This window comes from Danio rerio, chromosome 15 (assembly GCF_052040795.2).
Source record: "Danio rerio strain M-AB ecotype USA chromosome 15, GRCz13ab, whole genome shotgun sequence".
Classification (NCBI taxonomy): Eukaryota; Metazoa; Chordata; class Actinopteri; order Cypriniformes; family Danionidae; genus Danio; species Danio rerio.
The window spans coordinates 32727563-32753858 of record NC_141035.1 but is presented as its reverse complement, the minus strand read 5'-3'; the positions used below and the strand labels follow the sequence as shown (position 1 = coordinate 32753858).

Here is a 26296-nt window from a genome sequence, read left to right as displayed (position 1 = left end):
ATAAGTTCTTAAACACCTATAATCGGTCATTATGTTCCCACACGCAACAGAAAGGGCTGCGATTCTTCTCGACTGCGGTTACCGCGGCTCGAGTTATTCATCGGAGTGACGGTGATACGGACAAACGGCCACGGTTAAAGTCTTAAATGCGCGGATATCACAGCTGATTCATGATAAACGCGGTAAAGAAAACTCCAGCTGCAGGGTAACATGCTCATGTGTGTCTAACCACAAGACTCACTGTAATAGCCGAGAGGACACGTTACCTTAAGCAAGCAGGTCAAATGTCTAACACACACACACACACACACACACACACACACACACACACACACACACCGTCTCGCTCTCAGCTTCAGTACAGCCGCGGGCCGCGGGAATGCAGACCTGTAGCTCACAGCTCTCATTTCATGTCCATATCAGTGAAATACAGGCTCGTGGGTTCTGCTGTAACGGTCAGCTGCTGATTAAGTACGTTGACGATAGTTAGTAGCATGTTTTAATGGGCCGCCCTCGCCACAGTAACGTTATTTATCGAAATAATCGCAGCTTTTGCGACTTGAATCGTAATTCTTCTAATCGCGACTTCAGTTTAAAATTTATTAGAGTATAACGTGACTGTACGTGATAAAGCAGCCTGCATAAAGTTAAGATCTAACCGTGAGTACAACGGCTTCAGCCTGAATTATTATGCACACCTGAAATCCCACTAAAGGACATGAATGGCTACTTTTACATCCACTACAAGCAACAACAATCTATACTTTTTAATATACATGTTTTAATTGAACGTGAAACAGCAATTATAAGAGCAAACCTCTAAAACAACCTACTCACCGCAGAAAGTTCTGGAACCTGAAGACGGCTCATCATCGTTGGCCAATAGAAGGCAAGGCACAGCCAATCAACCTGCAGAATTAAGATTTTCTCCATTTATGGAGAGGACCACACCCGTTTTCAAGTGTGACTTTTTAGTGCCTAACTAAAAAAAGAGTGCATTTTATATATATATATATATATATATATATATATATATATATATATATATATATATATATATATATATATATATATAACACAGGTAAATTAATTGTAATAATAACAACTCAGAGACATTGTTTACCATGTTCCATTTTGAATCTAGCCATCTTTAAGTATTATAGTAAATAAAAATGTCTGAATTAAAATAATTTTTCTGTGTGTGTGTGTGTGTGTGTGAATGATGATGTAACTATCATTTCACCCCAAACAGCGGCACCTTACTGAATATTAATTAATATTAATGATGATTACACCTGCTTAATAAAAATCTGATGATTCACTACATTAATAAATCTGACATAACTTGATCAGAAATCTAAAAAGAGGAGAAAGAGTAGGGTAAAAAAAAAAAAAAAGTAGACATCAATAGCAGTGCAATAGTTATTCTTTGTACCCAACACCTGTATTTAATAGCGACATCGTGGTCTAGTGATTAGCACGTTCGATTACGAAGCCAGCGACCCGCGTTCAAAGCTCACCAGGAAGAAATACGTTTTTTCATTTTTAGTGTAAAGACATATAATACTGTTTGGGTTACTTGTTACAACCATTACAAATGACTGGATATCTATATAGAATTAATGTTCTCATTTATATATAAAAATGTGAAGTTCTAAGGCACCTGTATCCTTGAAAAACGTGTTAGTGTGTTAGTGTCATTTGAAACTGAATTGGAAATAACGTTATTTTAACAAAATCAGTCGTCGACTGAAGTGGGCCGTTCTAAGGCATGAAACTCCAGAGATAAAAAGGAGCTCCACTCCGGCACTGTCTGTGTGTGTGTGTGTGTGTGTGTGTGTGTGTGTGTGTGTGTGTGTGTGTGTGTGTGTGTGTGTCTGTGTGTGTCTGTGTGTGTGTGTGTGTGTGTGTGTGTGTGTGTGTGTGTGTGTGTAACAGTTGGTGTTTCCTGAAAACAAGTCTGAGCAGACAAAAAACTGCTATGTTTATATTTGATTAATGTATAAATGTCTAAGACAATCACAAATCAGTGATTTACTGCATTGCTAGGTGGTTGCTAGGGTGTTTTAGTCGTTGCTAGGCACTGCTAACATGTTCTGCTAGGTGGTTGATAATTTCTTGCTAGGGTGTTGAGTAGTTGCTAGGTGGTTGCTAAGACATTGCTAGGCAGTTGCTAGGGTGTTCTGAGTGGTTGCTAGGTTGTTGCTAGAGTGTTCTAAGTGGTTGATAGGCAGTTGCCAGGGTGTTCTGAATGTTTGATAGGCAGTTGCTGAGGTGTTGCTAGGGTGTTCTGAATGGTTGCTAGGTGGTTGCTAAGGTGTTGCTAGGTGGTTGCAAGGGTATTCCGAGTGGTTGCTAAGGCATTGCTAGGTGGTTGCTAGGGTGTTCTGAGTGGTTGCTAGGTGGTTGCTAAGGTGTTGCTAGGCGGTTGCTAAGGTGTCCTAAGTGGTTGCTAAGGTGTTGCTAGGTGGTTGCTAGGGTATTCTGAGTGGTTGCTAAGGCGTTGCTAGGCGGTTGCTAAGGTGTTGCTAGACGGTTGCTAGGGTGTTCTAAATGGTTGCTGGGTGGTTGCTAAGGTGTTGCTAGGCAGTTGCTAAGGTGTCCTAAGTGGTTGCTAGGTGGTTGCTAAGGTGTTGCTAGGTGGTTGCTAGGGTATTCTGAGTGGTTGCTAAGGCGGTTGCTAGGGTGTTCTGAGTGGTTGCTAAGTGGTTGCTAGGCGGTTGCTAGGGTGTTCTAAGTGGTTGCTAAGGTGTTGCCAGGCGGTTGCTATGGTGTCCTAAGTGGTTGCTAGGTGGTTGCTAAGGCATTGCTAGGTGGTTGCTAAGGTGTCCTGAGTGGTTGCTAGGTGGTTGCTAAAGTGTTACTAGGTGGTTGCTAGGGTGTTGCTTGGCGGTTGCTAGGGTGTTATGAGTGGTTGTTAGGTGGTTGCTAAGGTGTTGCTAGGCGGTTGCTAGGGTGTTCTAAGTGGTTGCTAAGTTGTTTCTAGGCGGTTGCTAAGGTGTCCTAAGTGGTTGGTAGGTGGTTGCTAAGGTGTTGCTAGGTGGTTGCTAGGGTATTCTAAGTGGTTGCTAAGGCATTGCTAGGCGGTTGCTAGGGTGTCCTAAGTGGTTGCTAGGTGGTTGCTAAGGTGTTGCTAGGTGGTTGCTAGGGTGTTCTGAGTGGTTGCTAGGTTGTTGCTAGGGTGTTCTGAGTGGTTGCTAGGTGGTTGCTAAGGTGTTGCTAGGTGGTTGCTAAGGTGTCCTAAGTGGTTGATAGGTGGTTGCTAAGGTGTTGCTAGGCGGATGCTAGGGTCTTCTGAGTGGTTGCTAGGTGGTTGCTAAGGTGTTGCTAGGTGGTTAGTAAGGTGTCCTAAGTGGTTGCTAGGTGGTTGCTAAGGTGTTGCTAGGTGGTTGCTAGGGTATTCTGAGTGGTTGGTAAGGCATTGCTATGCGGTTGCTAGGGTGTCCTGAATGGTTGCTAGGCCCTTACTAAGACGTTACTAGGCGGTTGCTAAGGTGTCCTAAGTGGTTGCTAGGTGGTTGCTAAGGTGTTGCTAGGCGGTTGCTAAGATGTCCTAAGTGGTTGCTAGGTGGTTGCTAAGGTGTTGCTAGGCGGTTGCTAAGGTGTCCTAAGTGGTTGCTAAGGTGTTGCTAGGTGGTTGCTAGGGTATTCTAAGTGGTTGCTAAGGCGTTGCTAGGCGGTTGCTAGGGTGTCCTAAGTGGTTGCTAGGTGGTTGCTAAGGCGTTGCTAGGCGGTTGCTAGGGTGTTCTGAGTGGTTGCTAGGTGGTTGCTAAGGTGTTGCTAGGCGGTTGCTAAGGTGTCCTAAGTGGTTTTTAGGTGGTTGCTAAGGCGTTGCTAGGCGGTTGCTAGGGTGTCCTGAGTGGTCGCTAGGCCCTTACTAAGGCGTTACTAGGCGGTTGCTAGGTGGTTGCTAGGCGGTTGCTAGGGTAATTTGGGTGGTTGCTAGGCAGTTGCTAGGGTACCCTGGGTGGTTACTAGGCAAGCCTCACATACATGCCTGATGAAATATTTATACTTAGTGAGCATTTCTAGGAAGTTACAGTACTTGGCTAGTCAATATTAGCATGTAGCTAGTCACTGCTAGCATGTGTAGCATATAGGAAGTTCCGTTTGCTAGCATGAGTCAAACGAGCCAATCCCCAAGTCTCTACGATGTTCTGATGCCGAGATATAGCTGTTGATTAATGGTTGCTAGGGTACTCTGTTTTGTTGCTATGGGCGAGGTTACAGAGTGAACTTGAATGTGGTTGGCTGTCCAAGTCAAATGAGCCAACCCCCAAGTCAATAGGACACTGCTAAGCAAAGAAATGCATGTAGGCCAGTATTAAAGGCAGTCTATGGGACCAGTTTGGGGGCGTGGCTTGTGAGCTTCATTATCATATTGAGATGCTCATTGGTTGTCTGAGTCAGATGAGCCATCCCAGAAGTCAATAGGACACTGCTAAGCAAAGATATGCATCCAGCCCTATTATAATAGAAGTCAATGGGATCAGTTTGGGGGCGTGGCTTGTGAGCTTCATTATCATATTGTGATGCTGATTGGTTGCCTGAGTCAAATGAGCCCACCCCCATGTCTCTATGACACTCCTATGTAATGTTATAGATGTGTGACCTTTATAATGGAAGTCAATGGGATGTGCAATGGGACATCCCACTCCATGTTAAGTCAATGGGGCAGTTATTAAGGGTCTTTAAGTGGTTTGGGGGGGCGTGGCTTGTGAGCTTCAAAATCATATTGAGATGCTGATTGGTTGCCTCAGTCAAGTAAGGCAACCCCCAAGTCTGTATGACACTGCTATGTAATGTGATTGACATGTGAGTCAAGAAATGAATGGGAGTCAATGGGCAATGTAAAGTCAATGGGGACCCCTTTGGGACGTCCTAGCACCCCAGGGGTACAACTTATACCCCCTTTTGGGGTATGTTCTCATACAGGCTGCAACCCCCTACAGATGTTGCGAATCCCATATTTCTACGAAATTCACACTTGGCGCTATAACGCTTTAAAGGTCGTCCCATTTCGCGGGGGCGTTAGTGCTGTTCTAGAAAAATGAATGGGAGTCAATGGGGACAATGTAAGTCAATGGGAGAGCTTTGGGACGTCCTAGAGCCCCAGGGGTGAAACTTTTACCCCATTGCGAGGTATGTTCTCATTTAGGCTGCAACCCCCTACAGATGCTGTGAATCTCATATTTCTATGAAATTCACACTCGGCGCTGTGATTCGTCAAAGTTCGGCTCAATGTTAAGTCTATGGGATTTTTGGGGGGGTTTTTTGGCCCCTGCGGGGCCAAAAAACCCCCCACCCCTTATAAAAGTCATAGCACACCATTCCCGATAAGACCGCACGATTTGAGCCCACTTTCAAGGGTCTGGGACGAAAGCTGCGGGACTAGTTACGCGCCGAAAAATGGTACGGAAGAAGGAAGAAGAAGAATAATAAGCCAGCACAATAGTAAGAATGGACTTTGCCTATGGCAAACCCCATTAACTAGAATTGTACATTTCCTAAAGGAAATGTGAGTGGGGTTTGCGTGGCAAATCGATGGGGTACAATGTATTTGTTTTGGTAGCTAGGGTGTTCTGAATGGTTGCTAGGGTGTTCTGAGTGGTTGCTAGGTGGTTGCTAAGGTGTCCTAAGTGGTTGCTATGTGGTTGCTAAGGTGTTGCTAGGCGGTTGCTAGGGTATTCTGAGTGGTTGCTAGGTGGTTGCTAAGGTGTTGCTAGGCGGTTGCTAAGGTGTCCTGAGTGGTTGCTAGGTGGTTGCTAAGGTGTTGCTAGGTGGTTGCTAGGGTATTCTAAGTGGTTGCTAATGCGTTGCTAGGCGGTTGCTAGGGTGTCCTGAGTGGTTGCTAGGTGGTTGCTAAGGTGTTGCTAGGCGGTTGCTAAGGTGTCCTAAGTGGTTGCTAGGTGGTTGCTAAGGTGTTGCTAGGTGGTTGCTAGGGTATTCTAAGTGGTTGCTAGGCGGTTGCTAGGGTGTCCTGAGTGGTTGCTAGGTGGTTGCTAAGGTGTTGCTAGGTGGTTGCTAGGGTGTCCTGAGTGGTTGCTAGGTGGTTGCTAAGGTGTTGCTAGGCGGTTGCTAAGGTGTCCTAAGTGGTTGCTAGGTGGTTGCTAAGGTGTTGCTAGGTGGTTGCTAGGGTATTCTAAGTGGTTGCTAGGCGGTTGCTAGGGTGTCCTGAGTGGTTGCTAGGTGGTTGCTAAGGTGTTGCTAGGTGGTTGCTAGGGTGTCCTGAGTGGTTGCTAGGTGGTTGCTAAGGTGTTGCTAGGTGGTTGCTAGGGTGTTCTGAGTGGTTGCTAGGTGGTTGCTAAGGTGTTGCTAGGCGGTTGCTAAGGTGTCCTGAGTGGTTGCTAGGTGGTTGCTAAGGTGTTGCTAGGTGGTTGCTAGGGTATTCTGAGTGGTTGCTAAGGCGTTGCTAGGCGGTTGCTAGGGTGTCCTGGGTGGTCGCTAGGCCCTTACTAAGGCGTTACTAGGCGGTTGCTAGGTGGTTGCTAGGCGGTTGCTAGGGTAATTTGGGTGGTTGCTAGGCAGTTGCTAGGGTACCCTGGGTGGTTACTAGGCAAGCCTCACATACATGCCTGATGAAATATTTATACTTAGTGAGCATTTGTAGCAAGTTACAGTACTTGGCTAGTCAATATTAGCATGTAGCTAGTCACTGCTAGCATGTGTAGCATATAGGAAGTTCCGTTTGCTAGCATGAGTCAAACGAGCCAATCCCCAAGTCTCTACGATGTTCCGATGCCGAGATATAGCTGTTGATGAATGGTTGCTAGGGTACTCTGTTTTGTTGCTATGGGCGAGGTTACAGAGTGAACTTGAATGTGGTTGGCTGTCCAAGTCAAATGAGCCAACCCCCAAGTCAATAGGACACTGCTAAGCAAAGATATGCATGTAGAGCAGTTATAATGGCAGTCTATGGGACCAGTTTGGGGGCGTGGCTTGTGAGATTCATTATCATATTGAGATGCTCATTGGTTGTCTGAGTCAGATGAGCCATCCCCCAAGTCAATAGGACACTGCTAAGCAAAGATATGCATGTAGAGCAGTTATAATGGCAGTCTATGGGACCAGTTTGGGGGCGTGGCTTGTGAGATTCATTATCATATTGAGATGCTCATTGGTTGTCTGAGTCAGATGAGCCATCCCCCAAGCCAATAGGACACTGCTAAGCAAAGATATGCATGTAGGGCAGTTATAATGGCAGTCTATGGGACCAGTTTGGGGGCGTGGCTTGTGAGATTCATTATCATATTGAGATGCTGATTGGTTGTCTGAGTCAGATGAGCCCACCCCCATGTCTCTATGACACTCCTATGTAATGTTATAGATGTGTGACCTTTATAATGGAAGTCAATGGGATCTGCAATGGGACATCCCACCCCATGTTAAGTCAATGGGGCACTTATTAGGGGTCTTTAAGTGGTTTGGGGGGGCGTGGCTTGTGAGCTTCAAAATCATAATGAGATGCTGATTGGTTGCCTGAGTCAAATGAGCCCACCCCCAAGTCAGTATGACACTGCTATGTACTGTGATTGACATGTGACATTTATAATGGGAGTCAATGTAATGAATGGGAGTCAATGGGCCCATGTTAAGTCAATGGGACCACTTTGGGACGTCCTAGCCCCCCAGGGGTACAACTTATACCCCCCTGCGTGGTATGTTCTCACTTAGGCTGCAACCCCCTACAGCTGTTGCGAATCCCATATTTCTACGAAATTCACACTCGGCGCTGTGATTCGTCAAAGTTCGGCTCAATGTTAAGTCTATGGGATTTTGGGGGGGGTTTTTTGGCCCCTGCGGGGCCAAAAAACCCCCCACCCCTTATAAAAGTCATAGCACACCATTCCCGATAAGACCGGACGATTTGAGGCCACTTTCAAGGGTCTGGGACGAAAGCTGCGGGACGAGTTACGCGCCGAAAAACGTACGGAAGAAGAAGAATAATAACTAGAATTGTACATTTCCTAAAGGAAATGTGAATGGGGTTTGCGTGGCAAATCGATGGGGTACAAAATGGTACTAAACTGGGCAATAGCACTGGAAAGGTAAGAAATGGTGGTTGCTAAGATGTTGCTAGGCGGTTGCTAGGGTGTCCTGAGTGGTTGCTAGGTGGTTGCTAAGGTATTGCTAGGTGGTTGCTAGGGTATTCTAAGTGGTTGCTAAGGCGTTGCTAAGAGGTTGCTAGGGTTTCCTGAGTGGTTGCTAGGTGGTTGCTAAGGTGTTGCTAGGTGGTTGCTAGGGTGTCCTAAGTGGTTGCTAGGTGGTTGCTAAGGTGTTGCTAGGCGGTTGCTAAGGTGTTCTGAGTGGTTGCTAGGTGGTTGCTAAGGTGTTGCTAGGTGGTTGCTAAGGTGTCCTAAGTGGTTGCTAGGTGGTTGCTAAGGTGTTGCTAGGTGGTTGCTAGGGTATTCTAAGTGGTTGCTAAGGCGTTGCTAGGCAGTTGCTAGGATGTCCTAAGTGGTTGCTAGGTGGTTGCTAAGGTGTTGCTAGGCGGTTGCTAGGGTGTTCTGAGTGGTTGCTAGGTGGTTGCTAAGGTGTTGCTTGGTGGTTGCTAGGGTATTCTAAGTGGTTGCTAAGGTGTTGCTAGGCGGTTGCTAGGGTGTCCTGAGTGGTCGCTAGGCCCTTACTAAGGCATTACTAGGCGGTTGCTAGGAGGTTGATAGGCGGTTGCTAGGGTAATTTGGGTGGTTGCTAGGTGGTTGCTAGGGTACTCTGGGTGGTTACTAGGCAAGCCTCACATACATGCCTGATAAAATATTTATACTTAGTAAGCATTTCTAGCAAGTTACAGTACTTGGCTAGTCAATATTAGCATGTAGCTAGTCACTGCTAGCATGTGTAGCATATAGGAAGTTCCGTTTGCTAGCATGAGTCAAACGAGCCAATCCCCAAGTCTCTACGATGTTCCGATGCTGAGATATAGCTGTTGATGATTGGTTGCTAGGGTACTCTGTTTTGTTGCTATGGGTGAGGTTACAGAGTGAACTTGAATGTGGTTGGCTGTCCAAGTCAAATGAGCCAACCCCCAAGTCAATAGGACACTGCTAAGCAAAGAAATGCATGTAGGCCAGTATTAAAGGCAGTCTATGGGACCAGTTTGGGGGCGTGGCTTGTGAGCTTCATTATCATATTGAGATGCTCATTGGTTGTCTTAGTCAGATGAGCCAACCCCCAAGTCAATAGGACACTGCTTAGCAAAGATATGCATGTAGACCAGTTACAATGGCAGTCTATGGGACCAGTTTGGGGGCGTGGCTTGTGAGCTTCATTATCATATTGAGATGCTCATTGGTTGTCTGAGTCAGATGAGCCATCCCAGAAGTCAATAGGACACTGCTAAGCAAAGATATGCATCCAGCCCTATTATAATAGAAGTCAATGGGATCAGTTTGGGGGCGTGGCTTGTGAGCTTCATTATCATATTGTGATGCTGATTGGTTGCCTGAGTCAAATGAGCCCACCCCCATGTCTCTATGACACTCCTATGTAATGTTGTAGATGTGTGACCTTTATAATGGAAGTCAATGGGATGTGCAATGGGACATCCCACTCCATGTTAAGTCAATGGGGCAGTTATTAAGGGTCTTTAAGTGGTTTGGGGGGGCGTGGCTTGTGAGCTTCAAAATCATATTGAGATGCTGATTGGTTGCCTCAGTCAAGTAAGGCAACCCCCAAGTCTGTATGACACTGCTATGTAATGTGATTGACATGTGAGTCAAGAAATGAATGGGAGTCAATGGGCAATGTAAAGTCAATGGGGACCCCTTTGGGACGTCCTAGCACCCCAGGGGTACAACTTATACCCCCTTTTGGGGTATGTTCTCATACAGGCTGCAACCCCCTACAGATGTTGCGAATCCCATATTTCTACGAAATTCACACTTGGCGCTATAACGCTTTAAAGGTCGTCCCATTTCGCGGGGGCGTTAGTGCTGTTCTAGAAAAATGAATGGGAGTCAATGGGGACAATGTAAGTCAATGGGAGAGCTTTGGGACGTCCTAGAGCCCCAGGGGTGCAACTTTTACCCCATTGCGAGGTATGTTCTCATTTAGGCTGCAACCCCCTACAGATGCTGTGAATCTCATATTTCTATGAAATTCACACTCGGCGCTGTGATTCGTCAAAGTTCGGCTCAATGTTAAGTCTATGGGATTTTTGGGGGGGTTTTTTGGCCCCTGCGGGGCCAAAAAACCCCCCACCCCTTATAAAAGTCATAGCACACCATTCCCGATAAGACCGCACGATTTGAGCCCACTTTCAAGGGTCTGGGACGAAAGCTGCGGGACTAGTTACGCGCCGAAAAATGGTACGGAAGAAGGAAGAAGAAGAATAATAAGCCAGCACAATAGTAAGAATGGACTTTGCCTATGGCAAACCCCATTAATAAGTATGGAGAATAACAATAGTGGACTTTGCCTAAGGCAAACCCCACTAATTATAGAAATGTGCCTTTATTATGGCAAAAACAGATATCAATATCCAGCTACAAACTCAGCCGCTCAACCTACTGTGATTTATTTATTTTTTGTTAATGAATAAAAGTTTAAACGAGCATTTTATACAAACATTTTTGTGAAAATGACAGACAGGTGGGCCTTAAAAAAATGATTGGAAAAGAGGTGGGCCCCGAAGTAAAAAAGGTTAAGAACCCCTGATTTAATCCACTCCAGAATCATCCCAATCAACCTGAATTAAGGAATTATTTCCAAATAGAGTTAATAAAGCAGTCTGGTTAATTTGTATGATATATCATTGGTTTATTAATACTGGTAATATTGTATTAATATTGCACAACTTAGTTCAAACATTGGATTTGAGAAACACAGAATTGTTAAACTTCATTGGTACAAGCAGAACTTGCCATTTTAGTTGGTTAACAATTTAATGGAATTTGGGAAATCCACCTCGGGTTAAAAGAGGTTGCATGAAGTTGTTCTGGATAGTTTTTTTAGTTTTTCCATTTAATTCCTATGGTGATCTGTTGCTGTTTATCTGGTTGTTATTGAAAAACATGTCTGTGATTATTATTAGGCAACTGTATGTGATTATGATCTCTCATAAACACAATTTATTCTATTATACATGTCCATGATAGGATAAGTTAAAAAAAAAAATACTAGTGATGTTGCCTAAGCAAGCGGCGACAATTATGTCCTGCAACGTTGCAAACATAATGCATTAAAAACAGGCTCAAGTTTTACTTCCACATTCAAAACTGGTTCTTTTGCTTAGGCTCGAGCTTATTAGCATCTCTTGAGAAGAGGTTTCCATAACAACACCGAGACCCTCTTTTCAAAGAAAGTCATTAATTTCTCCAGCAGAGTATGGATCCTTTGTCTCGTAAAACATTCTATCTGCAGACACTAACAAGGATAATGCTGGCAGTCTCTGCATTCCTTTCATTCTTGCTTTGCTGGCAGCAGTTTGAAAGACACACATAAAGCTTTTTTTATACTTAAGGTCTTGTTTTATTTAAGCATATCAGCTTTTTACACAACTCGGTCACTAATTGGCCGGCACATCTTTTTTTCTTCTCCATGAAATTATTGGAGAGATAGATACAGAGGTACACAAATATGGTAATTATTGTTTGAATTTATTGCTCTGTAATTCATAAAGCTTTGTTTTAGTCGGTTTCTTACCCTGTCTAAACAAGTTTAAAAAAATCAACATTCAGCCCTGGGAATCTGCCAAGTTTACTCTGTCAATATGCAGTTAATTCCGTGTTTCTGGAGTCCGTGTGGCCATTTTTACCTCACCGGTCCAATTACCCAGTCCAGGCATGGGCACACAATAGGGTGGTCTTTATCAGCAGAGCCTGTGGGGGCGTAATGATTCACACTCAACCCCCCATGACTGAGCAATGCTCACTGTGTCATTTTTGTTCTACCTGACTGGACTAATATGCTCGGACATATGCCTGATGGTGCACAGACTGAGGGAATATTAGCCGAATAAAAAACCTGACACACTAAAAGCAAAGTTCCTTTTTGTTGTTTGCTTAGGGGTAAAAATAGGTTATGTTATAGCTGATGTTCGCTATCTCTTAATATCCGTCCCAAAGTCGCCCGTGGTTCTGGCAGTGCTGTTTAGATGAATATAAAAATGTGTGTTGTGTGTGTTTCTCTCAATAGCAAAGTAAACACAAGCAAAAATGACAGACGTGAGAAAAAAAAAATAGAAATATGTTTGCACAAGCTCTGCAAATCATCACAGCAGTCATGTCCACTACTTTATATGATAGATTGCTTTAAAGTAAGCAGCAGCAATATTAAAGGGACAATACACTCACTGGCCACTTTATTAGGTACATGTTACTAGTACCGGATTGGACCATCTTTTGCCTTCAGAACTTGCCAATCCTTCATAGATTCAACAAGGTAGTGGAAAATTCCTCTGAGATTTTGGTATATATTGACATGATAGGATTATGTATTTGCTGCAAATTTGTCAGCTGCACATTCATGATGCCAATAATTGTTTTTTTTTTTTTTTTTTTTTGACATCACCAATTATTCTTAATTTTGGCTTCAGTTATACTGGGTACTGGGGGGTTAAGATATGGTGGGATTGTATTAATATATAATACCCAGGGCTTGACGTTAACTTTTTTTGATCACCAGCCACTAGATTTCCAACATTACTAGCCACTTGCCATTTTTTCCAGCCACAATTTTATTGTTGGAAAAAATAGATTTTATATGCATAAATATGACTTTAACATGCTAAAATTACTTGATTTAGATTTTGTGTTAAGTCCACTTTTTGTTTCATGTATGACCTTGCTCATTGTGCATTATTAAATGGGTTGTGGTTTCATAGTGTCACACTGCAATTAGTTTTTATTTCACTTAACTTTTCAGGGCTCAAAATTAAGGATTCAATCATTTAATTTATCTCTGACCACAGCCAAAGTAAATTATTGTTTCTTAGTCATACATTTTAAAAAATGTGTCAAAGCAAGCAAAATATAGCTGTATTCAAACACCTCTCGTTCAACAACTTTTCTTAAAAAAAAAAAAAAAAACATTTTAAAAATGATTATTGTCATGTACTAAAAACAATGGATAGTCTGTGTCCTGGCTAAAGTTCTCAGATCACCAATTACAGTTTTTCCCTGTTGTTTACACACATTTTCTGAAAGCAGGTCTCATATTGTCAGAACTCTACACACAAATCACAAAACACACACACACACACACACACACACACACACACACACACACACACAAACATTGGGCAAATCCATTAAATTCTCCTGCAAAATCAAGCCTTGCATTCAAAACAATGTAATTTCTACTTCAAATGGGGTTTTGTTTTCAAATGACACACACAAGCCATCACATGAATAGACATTTAGAAGAACAGTTGAACACTGATGTGCTTAATGTAAAACTCTTTGACCCCTTCTTCTCCATTCATCATAATGACTTACTATAAGGCTTTTATTCAGTGTTACACTTACTACAGACAGTACATAGACCTACATAAGTGCATTGTAAAATATTTCAGAATACTGTTTTTATACAAAACACACAAATACATGCTACTAAAATTTTTTTACTGTATTTTTTGCCATAAAAACAGTGTACACAATGTTCATCCCAACTAACACAAAGTTGCACATAACGTGGTCTACATATGCCATCAACAGAAGTATTTACTGAATAGTTACAGTAAAAAAAAAAAAAAAAAAGTGGATTTCGGTCATACACTTTCCATCCCCAGGCAGAATTTTTTTTTTACTGTAATAGGATTAAGGAATGGAGAATATGAGATGAGCTCTGATTTCTAAATTGCATTTATGTGTGACAGGTGTTTACCTATGTGATGAGTTAGTATGCAAAGTAGAGCAACTGACTTTATAATTCTGAATGACAGTGTGTTCTTTGTGAAAACGAGACATTTTCTGCATGAAAATTGTGCCAAATGCAGAGAATTGTGTGTAAAGTAAAAAAAAAAAAAAAAGTGTTTTAAACCTGCAATTTGAGTGTAAAGCAGGAATTGTGCATGTAGTTTAGCAGAATTGGTTCAGGGATTGGTGCATCAGTTATTTGTTGTAGTCATTGTTTCTGAAGTACAAGTAATTGTGTGTAAACAATTGGAAAAAACTGTAACTAAATGGGAAGTTAATCTCCTAATAAAGCAATCTTTTTGTAAAAAAAAAATATATATATATATAATTAAACCATATTAACAGAAATAATTTTAAGCAAAAGAAAGCATGTGAAAAACACACCATGTGGGAAAATGAAAGGATGGTCGCATTAATGTTGTGAAAGTGTCTGTGGGGTCCATAAGAACTTTTGATAATACTGGGATTTCAGTTCTGTTTCAGATGATTTGACGTGAAGATGTTGAACGTAGCAGATCTGAAATACATTTTACTCACGGAGAGAACATTCAAGTAGTCCAAGATTTTCTGGTAAACAACTCTCTTTATTAGGACACTTCGCTATTATGGCATGTCGCGTCTCAGTAAACACTCGCTCCACCTTTACTTAGCTCAGCTGATCTTCTTCCTCCAACCCACACAGCCAACCACAGAACACCTCTTCCTTTCTCGCTCCCTGGGTCCCTATATTGATCCATTTATATATATATATATATATATATATATATATATATATATATATATATATATATATATTTTTTTTTTTTTTTTTTAATAATTGAGGCATTTCCATATGAGGACTCAGAAGTTGGGTGGTAATGTGGTTGTTAAACCTGGCATCAGCACACTGTTGTAATCTGTTCAAACTCAAAGAATGGTGAAGGTGAAAGCAACCGCTGCTGCTAACAAAATAAATAAAAATAAAAAAATCTGGAGCTTCTGAAAGACGGAGGGCTATGGGTGCACGAGCATCACCTTTTGTCAAGTCTATTTTAAAGAAACATGATCGAACCAGTTGCGTTTCCAAGCTTCGTGGAAGGAGCGCACACACTTTTTAAACAGTCCCGCGCATCACCTTTGCTTGCGCAAGTTATCATCCTTTCATACGGTATTTACCTGCTTTCTTTTGCTCGTGCGAACAGTTATTTTTACCATTTATGCTGCTTCTCAATTCTAAGATCACGTTTGCATTGGGCCATCTTTATTGTCTGCTTTTAAGAAAACTACAATTTGAACATTATTTCCAATCAGCCAAAGTGGCTAGCGAGAGTGACCGTATTACCTTCCATAACTGAAATTTACCCGCATTTGGCGGGTGTTAATGTCAAGCCCTGAGAATACCTCATAGGTTTAAAACTAATCTGGCTAGCCTGACCAGACATCTTGTTTTCCCAGTATTTCAGCTGTATGTTTTAGGAATCTTACTTTTCTCAGACTCTTCAGTATTAAAAACAGGCTAGTTAGCAAGAAAAAAAAATAGAGTATTGTTTTGCTGAAAATATGCACTCATATATTAATAATATAGCATCTGGTCACCCTGCATCTGTCTGATAAGCTTAAAGACAGGAGCTGAACCTTCGCTATGTTGACTGGGCATCAGCTCAGTGAGTCATGCTGAGGCTGGTTATGAGTTGTTCGTTTATCTCACTAGCTCACTCATATATGATATATGATCAAACAATGGCAAATATCACCAATATTTCATCAGTGCTAAGCACACATATAGCTGAGTTTGTGCTTACCGGCATCACAGAGATGGGAATCAGTACCTCACAGATGGTGAGAGGATTCCAAAGAAAGTAATATTGATTTCCTCTGCGAGACTCCCACAGGTCGCTTCATTTTCACACTTCATCTTCCATCTGCAGCCTGATGTAATATCATATGCTCATCAACAGGCCTCGGTCTCATACACTGAAATCAAGGGAAGAAATAAACATCAACCTCTGACCTTGGAAAATGTAACTTCGAGCAGTTCAATAGGTGATTGTTATATTTTCTGCAGTATATGCAGTGGGGGTAATAAATGTTCAACACATCATCATTTTTCTCAGAAAATATATTTCTAAAGATATATTAGAAATATATAAGGCAGCTTGAAGACAACACCCATGTGGAGAATGAAGTCACATGTATTGCTCAGATGTGAGTTTTTTCACAGACCAACAGAGTGTAAAAACTCTTGATGGTTCTGTGGGTCTCGTCTATTCAAACTGGTCATTATCTTGTATTTACTGCTGGATTTAAGTCAGGTGATTGCCTGCGCGATTCTACAGCTTGATTTTCTTTCTCTGAAACTATTTCAGAGTTTCCTTGGCTGTGTTTTGGATCACTGTCTTGCTGAAATATCCACTCTTGTTTCATCTTCATCATCCTGATAATGTACTGTAGATGTTGGACTGAAGCAGCAAGTATTCATTTACAATGAAAAAGAGCAAAGGGTTGCTGAATAACTACTGAGAGATTTCAGCTGCCGTCTGGGCTTTCACTGCCTTTCTAGACCTTCCTTTCTTCATGTGTTGAATACTTTCCCCCCGTGTCATTTCCTTTTTTTACACATAACTTAATTTTTAAACTAATTAATACTGTTGTCTTTTCATAAAAGTATTTGTTTGGTTGTTATTAACATCTGGTGAAAATTTCAAGTCAAGATCACCTTTAGAAATATGCTTTCTGAGAAAAATGGTGACGTGTTTTGCAGATTGCAATAAAACCAGCAATGCAAAACTATTTACAGAAGCCACATTTGATGTTCTAACACAATATTACTGCGCAATTAATATTCTCAGAATGTTTAAGGTCTTACAACTGGATAAATTGAGCTGGAAGTTTGATGGAACTGTTGATGGAATGTTTTGATGGAACTGCAGTTCATTTCATATGTTCACATTATAATTCTAAGTTGACGACTTTTCAGTGCATTCAGGTGATTTAACAATATTTTCTGTTCAGAACTGTAATGGGCACCACCTTGACAATGAAAAGAAAAATTATTAATTTAGTGTTTTTTAAGGCCACATCTTGTGACATCATGACCTATCTTTTTTTTTTTTTTTAATTCATATTTCTTTGGGGCATGTTGCAGTCATATTTGTGCAGAACCATATAGAGATCATTTTAAATGGACAGTTTGCTCCCAGTCCACTCGTATGGTGCACAAAGACGTTTTAATAAGAAACTCTTTCTTGTCCATATTGGCAATTTTATGTGTTTTGGAAAAATGATCTCTGTCCACACTATGGAGCATAAGAAAATGAAATGTGACCATTCACTTACACTGAGCACATGAATAATTTGCCAATACATGCATGCAGTACATGCTGTCTACTGGTTGCCTAATGGTCATGAGAGGGTGTGGTCAGCCTTGGCTTCTCTCAGTAGCGAACAATCACACGGGTGTGATTAGAACTCTCAGTGTGTCATGCAATCAGCTGCTAAATTCAAATCTGCTTTTCAGCAAGGCTGGCACTGAGCTATAAAAAGACATGAAGAGCTTGAGGTAAATGACTTATTAGTGTTTTCAATCACATACAATCACATGCACTTTAGTACTAGCAAAACAACCATTTATTTTTCACAAAACACACTACTGTTGTCTGTGAAAATGGCCAAATTAATAATATTAAACTTATTCTGATTAAATAAGTTATTCACACTGGCAAAAAAAAAAAAAAAAACTAATTTGAGCACCAATCCTCACAGTGTGAATGTAACCCGATCTGAAAGTGATCATAAATTATGACTTTAATATCACTCTCTCTCTCTAGTCAAATATTGAATTTAGGCTGTTTATTAACATCAAAGTGTGTTCTTAAAGAAATACTACACCACAAAATGGATACATGTTCACTTTTTACAAACCCCCAAGTTGTTCTAAAACTGCTATAACGATTGCTTTGCTAAACAACATTCCTGTTAGCATATGTTGATTTGAAAGGTTGTGTGAGTCACCTGTGACCTCTGTTCACAGAAGCTCAGAAACCCACTTACACTCCGTACAGAACACATCAAAGTATCAAGGTAGTAAAATACTGAGCAAATGAAGATGAAATGGCTGAAATGACTCATGGCGTTCATCTCTTCTCTTTTGGATCTTGTGAATCTCTCAGCTCAGAGATATGTCCCGTGAGCGCTTTTACTAAAATGCTCTAAAATATTATGCCCCATTAGTGAGCATGAGTCTTATCAGATTGAAGAATGGCTGTATTTGCATGCATGGAAGTCAAATTCTGTGTAGGTGTGTCTGTGGGCATAGAAGTATGTTGTAGCAGTTTGGCACTCTGTTCACAATGGTTTGAGCCCCGGGGTCCACTTTACTTGAGAGCAGGATTCAGTAAAAACAACCTTGCTTGAGAGCAAAGTACATACGGCATAAAAACAAGGACTTGCAAATATACACACTTGAGTACAGCAAAACAACACACACTGAGAATGCAAAACATTATGCACATATTATGATAAATTAAACAGCTCCACAATGACCCTTAGATGTACATTTCCATTTTAGATGGTTACATTATTTTACATAAGTCATAATTCACTGGTAATCATCCACTCCAATGTGTTTACAAATGGACAGTACACTGTGTATGTTTTACTTTAAAAAAATCAAGGCAACTATTTGCATCAGCTTTTTGAGTATTTCAAACTCGTTTTTATTTTCATTCATTCATTCGTTCGTTCGTTCGTTCGTTCGTTTGTTCATTCATTCATTCATTCATTCATTCATTCATTTTCTTTTCAGCTTAGTCCCTTTATTAATTAATATTGCCCTTCCAGCTGCAATCCATCACTGGGAAACACCCATACACTCCCATTCACACACAATTTAGCCTACCCAATTCACTTATACCACATGTCTTTGGACTTGTGGGGGAAACCGGAGGTGCTCCTGCAAACTCCACACAGAAATGCCAAATGATCCAGCCAAGGCTCAAACCAGCAACCTTCTTGCTGTGTGGCAATTGTGCTACCCACTGCGCCACCAGGAAGCCCTCATTTTAATTTAATCTAGACTTTGCATGTTCTCAACTTGCACTTTCAAGTACACTGTTAACTATATATATTTTTTGAATTTGCAGTCACTTACTGGCAGCAGTTCACCAGTAACTTACTGTAACTGAATTACAGCAAAAAATTACATTCACAGCACCATTTATCTTGCTCTATATGTATTTTCAGTATTGTATATCAATACTGCAAAATACACAGTTATTTTGACATTGAAACTTTAAAATACAATAACATACTGCATATGTAACTGCTCCACTGTAAAATACAGTCCATATTACAGTCAAATACTGTGTAATTTACAAAAAAAGTTAACGGTGTAATATCAACTCAATTTTATCAATTTTAAACGTGTAGTTTTAAGTTCATCAAACCTTTTTTTAAGTAAAATGTATTTATCCAACCCAGGTGTCACAGTGGCGCAGTGGGTAGCACAATCTCCTCACAGCAAGAAGGTTGCTGGTTTGAGCCTCGGCTGGGTCAGTTGGCATTTCTGTGTAAAGTTTGCATGTTCTCCCTGTGTTCATGTGGGTTTTCTCCGGGTTCTTGGGATGGCTGTTGGGTAAGCTGTGTGTATGAGTGTGTATGAATGTTTCCCAGTGATGGGTTGCAGCTGGAAGGGCATCTACTGCGTAAAACATATGCTAAATAAGTTGGCGGTTCATTCCACTGTGGTGACCCTTAATAAGAGAACTAAGCCAAAAAGAGAATGAATGAATGAATTCCAATAATCCACAACCTACTTTAAGTTACTACTATTCAGTGAAACTTGTGCTTTAAGTAATTCAAACATAGTTTTATTATTTTTCTAGCTATATTAAGTTTTTAAAATCTTTTAAAACAGATGTTTAAAATGTTTTTATTATAATCATTGTTTTCACAGACATTCTTTCTTTATTTTTCTACAAGTATCAAACAATAAGCACAAAAACAGAATAAACAGATTTTAAAAATGAATTTATTCAAATTAAAAACTCTTTTAAAAAACAAATGTCACTCACTTGCCACAGTGAAATGAACCACCAATAATGACATATGTTTTATGTAGTGGATGCCCTTCCCGCTGCAACCCCCAGTGCTGGGAAACACCCATACACTATCTCATTCACAAACAAACAACAGATGTTACGTTTTAAAAAGAAACCAGCCTGATCTTTTGAGAAAGCGTAAATATTTTACATTTGGTCCCACTTTAAATTAAGTGGCCTTAACTAATAGGTACTTACACGGGAGCTAATAGTTTGTTACAATGTACTTATTGTGTAAATACATGTATTTAGTGTGTACTTATGCTTGATTAAATAAATGTATGTAATTACATCTGTAATTAACTTTTGTAATTACATTTGTAAATACACTGTTGACCATCCCTTACACCTTAACCCACCCTTAAACCTACCCATACCACCAAACCTGTCCATAACCCAACCTCTATCCCAACTCAAAAGCACCACAAGTGTTCTCAAATACATTATAAACACAGTAAGTACATTGTATTTATTTTTTGATGTAAGTACATAGTATACATAGTATACATAGTGTCATAATGACACTTAATATAAAGTGGGACCATTTTTTAAAAATGGCATAGTACCGAACCTCTAAACCCAATGGTCATTGGGGGATAAGTAAATCAAACTAATTTGAACAAATGAGATTGTAAAATTTCATAAAAATTAGCCACTAAATCAAAAAGTTATGAATTGCCGTCAGATATTGCTGGAGGAAACAGACATCTAGTATGTGCAAGATCAGTTGAGAAGATCCATTAATTTGTATTATTTTAACTTTATGTTTAGGTAATAAAGACCAAACTCTTTCAGACACGAATGCACAAATAAAAAAGGGGTCCACAAGCAGATGTTTTACACAGTGGACTTAAACAGCTCACTATTTTAAAATGTATTTAGCTCACAAACAAGTGACAGTCGTGACTAAACGATGATTTTCATTTACAATAATAAATGCTAAATTATGCCATTAGTAACTTACTCAAGTTCTGAGGATCTTTCTTTCCTGAGTTCATTTTGAGTCAGTCTTCTGAATTCAGTAAATGGGCACTAAGTCTAATTTATTCATTTAAATCTATGAATTGTTGACTGGAGACATGCTCTGACCAGACCATTAGAATCTGTGAATTGTTAACTCAGAAATAGAGGTACAAAACCTGTCCCTGTAGTGGTACTTTTTCATAAGGTACGCTTTTGTACCATGAAGGTACTATGAGGTACACGTTTGTACTTTTTGAGATACAAATATACATTTTTTAGGGGGAAATATATAAGTAAGAATTATTAGCCCTCTTGAATTTTTAGCCTCCTGTGTGTGTATGATATATATTCATTCATTCATTTTCTTATCGACTTAGTCCCATTATAAATCCGTGGTCGCCACAACGGAATGAACCACCAACTAATCCAGTATGTTTTTACGTAGCGGATGCCCTTCCAGCCGCAACCCATCCCTGCGAAACATCCACACACACTCATACACTACAGACAATTTAGCCTACACAATTCAACTGTACCGCATGTCTTTGGACTGTGGGGGAAACAAGAGCACCCGGAGGAAACCCACAAGAACGCAGGGAGAACATGAAAACTCCACACAGAAACACCAACTGAACCAAGGTTCGAACTAGCGACCTTCTTGCTGTGAGGCGACAGCACTACCTACTGCGCCACTAGTTTCTCGAAGACATGTAAATGAGTTCACTGTACTCATAATGGTCCCCACAGTCACCAGAACTCAATCCAGTAGAGCACCTTTGGGATGTGGTGGAACAGCCGACAAATCTGCAGCAACTGCGTAATGCTATTATTTCAATATGGACCAAAATCTCTGAGGAATATTTCCAGTACCTTGTTGAATCTCTGCCACGAAGGATTAAGGCAGCTCTGAAGTCAAAATTGAGCTCAACCCAGGACTAGTAAGGTGTACCTAATAAAGTGGCCGGTGAGTGTGTACATATACACTTGCATAATAACTCACACACACTTCATATTTAAAGGAAAACAGTAAGGGGAAAACTGTAAATAAATCAAAAGTTATGGGTGCTCAGATATAAAAACCCACAGCGGCTGCATATGTTTTAAGACTCTCCCACCTCTTCATCGCCAGCCATAAACACACAGTCCATTGCCATCTGCATCTTGAATTCACTTTGGCTCTCAGGCTTCAGTATTAATTCAGTGTGTCTTCATTCAGGGTTCGGAGGTCTTCAGGCTGACTCGGCAGCGCAGAGGATTATATTGCACTCACTATGCATTTTACATGACTGGACACAGCATATGATATTAGATGATGATTGTGGTGTAAATGAGATCAGGTGTAGCCAGAGGACTCACAGGTTGTTTCTAGCTCAGTATCAGATGAGGAGGAGCTGATTGCTTTGGGCTGCTGTAAACTCACACTTCGGTGGTTGTTGTAAACTACATGAGCCTGTGAAACTGCTTGTGAGAGCATGGTTGGAGTCTGGACACTTTCGGCTCTCATGCTGAAATACCAATTTTTATTTTTTTCGTCAAATCTTCAAAGACATCAAGGCCAGTTGGTGGTTCATTCCACTGTGGGGACCCTAATAAATGCAGGGCGTGAGCTGAAAGAATAAGAATTTATATATACAGTTAAATTCAAAATTATTAGGCCTTCTGTGATTTTTTTATTTCCTTTTTTAAATATTTCCAAATTATTTTTAACAGAGCAAGACATTTTTCACAGTATTTCCTGTAATTTTTTTTTCAGGAGAAAGTCCAGCTAGAATAAAAGCTTTTTAAGGTCAATATCAATGCCCTCTAAAGGAATAATTGTTTAAGATTGGCTCCTGAACAAACTGTTATGTTTAGAAATAATGATAAAAAAATCTTCTTTTCATAAAACAAAAGTAGGAGAAAACTATACACACACACACACACATTTATTACAGGGGTTATAATATTTTAAGACTTTAAATATGTATTTATTTGAAAGAGAACTCACTTCATAAATAGTAAATTTATATTAAAAAGTCTGACTATATAATACAAATTATTTGTGTTGCAACAAATATTTTAACTTTTTATAAACTCAATGCAACCTAATTGCAATTAAAATATTTAATAAAAAGTTTTCAAATTATTGAATTGAATGGATTTTATTGGATATCATTAATAACCATTTTGAATGCTGTTTATTTCTTTTCAGCTTTAGTTGCATTTTAGTTAAATTTTTAGTCAGTTTTTAAAAGCATTTTATTAATTCTATTATTAATAACTTATTAGTATCATTTAGTTTACTAATGTGCTATTTAGTAAAATTATATAACTTTTACGTTTTTAGTTAACTATAAATAAGACAATTTTTTTTAAAATATCAACTCAGGCTCATTCTGATTATGTACCCCTTAAACATATCTGGAAAGAGCAAAATACATCCCAGGAGCTACTCTTTTCAGTTTTTGTTTTCACGAATCCTCCAGAGATTGCTGTCGACTGACTGACTGACTGACCACCGACCGATCCCCACCACCCCCTTCCCTAAACCCAACCAATAGTGATTTAAAAAGCACAGATTGACCTGTTCACCCACTTCCCTAAACCCAACTGCAGAGTTTTAAAAAGCAATCCAGAAAAGCCCCCTGAATGTTTGCTACGTTTTCAGATTTTACCACATTCTCACCCTGTTGTTTACTTGTTTATTTTATTTTTAAGCTTTTGTTTTGGTCTTAACTGGTCAGCTGGTAAGTGTGAATCACAAAAATGAACTCTGTCATAATGCCCCATAGCATTTGTTTTAAAGATGAAATGCGGCCACACATAGTCCTGGCTACATAATTCACAATCTCCAGAAATGTATATAGGGCTACGTTTTCAGAATGAACCTATGTTGCAAAATATACATAGTCAGCTCGTCTCAAAAATCTTAGGAGGCACAATTGAGTTTGAATGGGCAGGAAGCCTTATAGCAGTGCAGAAATTACACTCTTCACCTTTAAGCAAGGTCAGAGAAAATGCTGCATTAATATTCAATGCTGAAAAGTTGAGGGAGGATAGCAGACTGTTCGGAAACTTCACCTTAGATAAAAACGTCTGCAGTAGACGTCTGCTTGGCCTTCATGTTAGCCCCTTGTGGTCAGGGGAAAAAAAAAACTCTCAACCTTCCTTGTCTTTGCCAGTCATAAATATCCAGCTGAAATGTGAGTCATTGAATTGTTCATAACCAATGAAGGCCATGAAAACACAGCTGAAATATGCATCACTCAAGTAGAATGTAATGATATAAAACAAAAAAAGAACATCAATGCTGCTGAACCAGACCTTCTGTAAAAGCAACAATACAAGATAATTAATCATATTTCAATTCAACAAATAATTATAATAAATGAAGCACATGCGACGACATCTCTTATGAGGCAAAACGAGCCCCCTTGCTTTCTGTTCAAGTTGCCAATTTCATACAGAGGGTCTTGCTTTGTGACATTTACAAATCTATTCCAAAAAGGTCACCTTCTTATTAGAGCCTTTTATTAACACTGGAGAAGAATGGCACCGGAAATGTCACACCTTTTATCTACAATTTTATCTATTATTCAAAGCAGCTTTTTGCTGCTGGCACTCAAACCGGAATGGTTATGTGAAAGTGTGTGTTTGTTTACGTATTCTTTGAAGAAAGTTTGGCCCCAGAAGCAAGCCAAATCTGATAAAAGCACCTCTTAAGGGCCTCCTCGTGTGGAAGAACATGCTAAATAATCCCTCAATAAATAAATAAAGGTACAAAATATTCTGTGTAAGTGTTAGTTTGGTATGTAAGGGATAAAAATGGAATTAGATGTATTATTCATAAGTAAAACAGTTATATTTAAAAATAAACTTTTTATTTTTTTGGTCAGTCATTATTGCATATTTGAGTCTTTAGTGACGCCAGATTTTTAGTGAGCTTTATGTTTAATTGTAGAAATAGCATGAAACTCTCCTAATATTTTGACAAACAATTATTAAAAAATGTATTGTCATCTTTTAGAATGAGTCTGGTTTGAGTAGATTATTTTATTATCACTGTCATTTATGTCAAACATAACCCAGAATTATAATTTCCAATATAACATTGATTACTGATAGCAGATTCGCCACAATGCATGCCATTCAGCCCATTTTATGTTTTGCTGATTATACACTCTTAAAATGTTGCTGCGTGTTCAAACTTATTATTTAATATGAGCTGAAACAGTACAGTTCTTAATTTTTGAGGGACAACTTAATAGCTTTATGTTTAAATAATGTTTAAAAAAAACAAAAAACAATTAAGTTGACTAATCGATTTGTGTTTGAAGGAATTGTGTGTAAACCAGCAATTCTTTAACAGTGTATTCTTATGTTTGATATCTGTGGTAAATATGAGTGAAACATCATTTCATTATTGTATATCAGACATGTTTGCCTTCAAATAAATCTGAATTGCACTTATTGAGTCATGAGATATTTAATTATTATGTGTAAAAATTTACTTGCTCTATTATATACTTCAGGGTGGTATAGCGACCTTAAACATTTGACAAAGGTTAATTAAAAAAATATATTTGATTTGATATTACTTTTTTTTCTAGCAATATTGTTTAGATAAACTGTGTAAAAAAAAAGTTGATGTCTTTAATAAATTGAATGAGGGAAGAGGAGTACATTCATAATTAAATTCAGTTCAATTTGTATAATGCTTTTTACAATAATTGTTTAAAAGCAGCTTTACAAAAGATGCACATTATTGCATTAGGTAACACTGTCAAATAATGGTCCATTAGTTAATGTATTTGGCGATTCATTCCGCTGTGGCGACCCCGGATTAATAAAGGAACTAAGCCGACAAAAAAATGAGTGAGTTAATGTATTTACTAACATGATTAACAATTAATCATACATTTATTATATATTTCTCAACAGTAGTGAACATCATTTAAGTTAAATAACATTAGTTTGTTAACAGTGTAATAGTTAATGTGAACAAGCATGAATTTGGATGTTAATAATGCATTTGTTTGAACTATGATTAATATTAGTTACTATAACTTTAATTAATCTATAACTAATTACTAATATATTTATCAGTTAAAGTTATTATATATAAATGTAGTTAACTTGCAGTTATATGGTGACATTTAAATGTGATATATATTTTAAATTCAATATATGTATTGCTGTATTGTATTGCAAAATGATGTCTTTTAGTCTGAGAGTAGCCAATGAGGTCCATCTTGTTTCCCCACAGACCAACCATTTTCTGGTCAAGACCCAGAATTTTCCACTTTTCATCATTTTTCTAAATTTGCAGTACTCAGACTTGTTTCATGGTTGCACTCGTATCTGCTGTGTATCTCACATGATGCAGCTTTCTAAAAAACATGACTTTCAAGATAAAAGCAG

General features: G+C 39.3%; 1 protein-coding gene and 1 long non-coding RNA gene across 4 annotated transcripts in view; one reads left to right on the top strand and one right to left on the bottom strand.

Moving 5' to 3' along the window:
- LOC141377865 (uncharacterized) overlaps positions 1-26296 on the bottom strand; it is an 81277-nt gene that overhangs the window by 17136 nt on the left and 37845 nt on the right. The window contains exons 4-5 of one of the 2 annotated variants that reach the window (XM_087284340.1): positions 15638-15809; positions 838-909 (exon numbers count right to left, since the gene is read on the bottom strand). The gene's annotated coding sequence lies outside the window, so the exon portion shown is untranslated. Of the gene's footprint in view, positions 1-837; positions 1023-15637; positions 15810-26296 lie in introns of those variants that run through there. The other variant, XM_087284341.1, reaches the window with a different exon arrangement.
- On the top strand, positions 2944-10408 carry LOC147840659 (uncharacterized). Of its 2 annotated transcripts, XR_015509681.1 has the most exons (4): positions 2944-3406; positions 3817-5952; positions 6050-7070; positions 9389-10408. It is a non-coding gene; the product is annotated as an uncharacterized LOC147840659 (long non-coding RNA). The 2 variants fall into 2 exon arrangements; XR_015509680.1 differs by lacking the exon at positions 2944-3406 and having other exon boundaries at positions 3483-5952.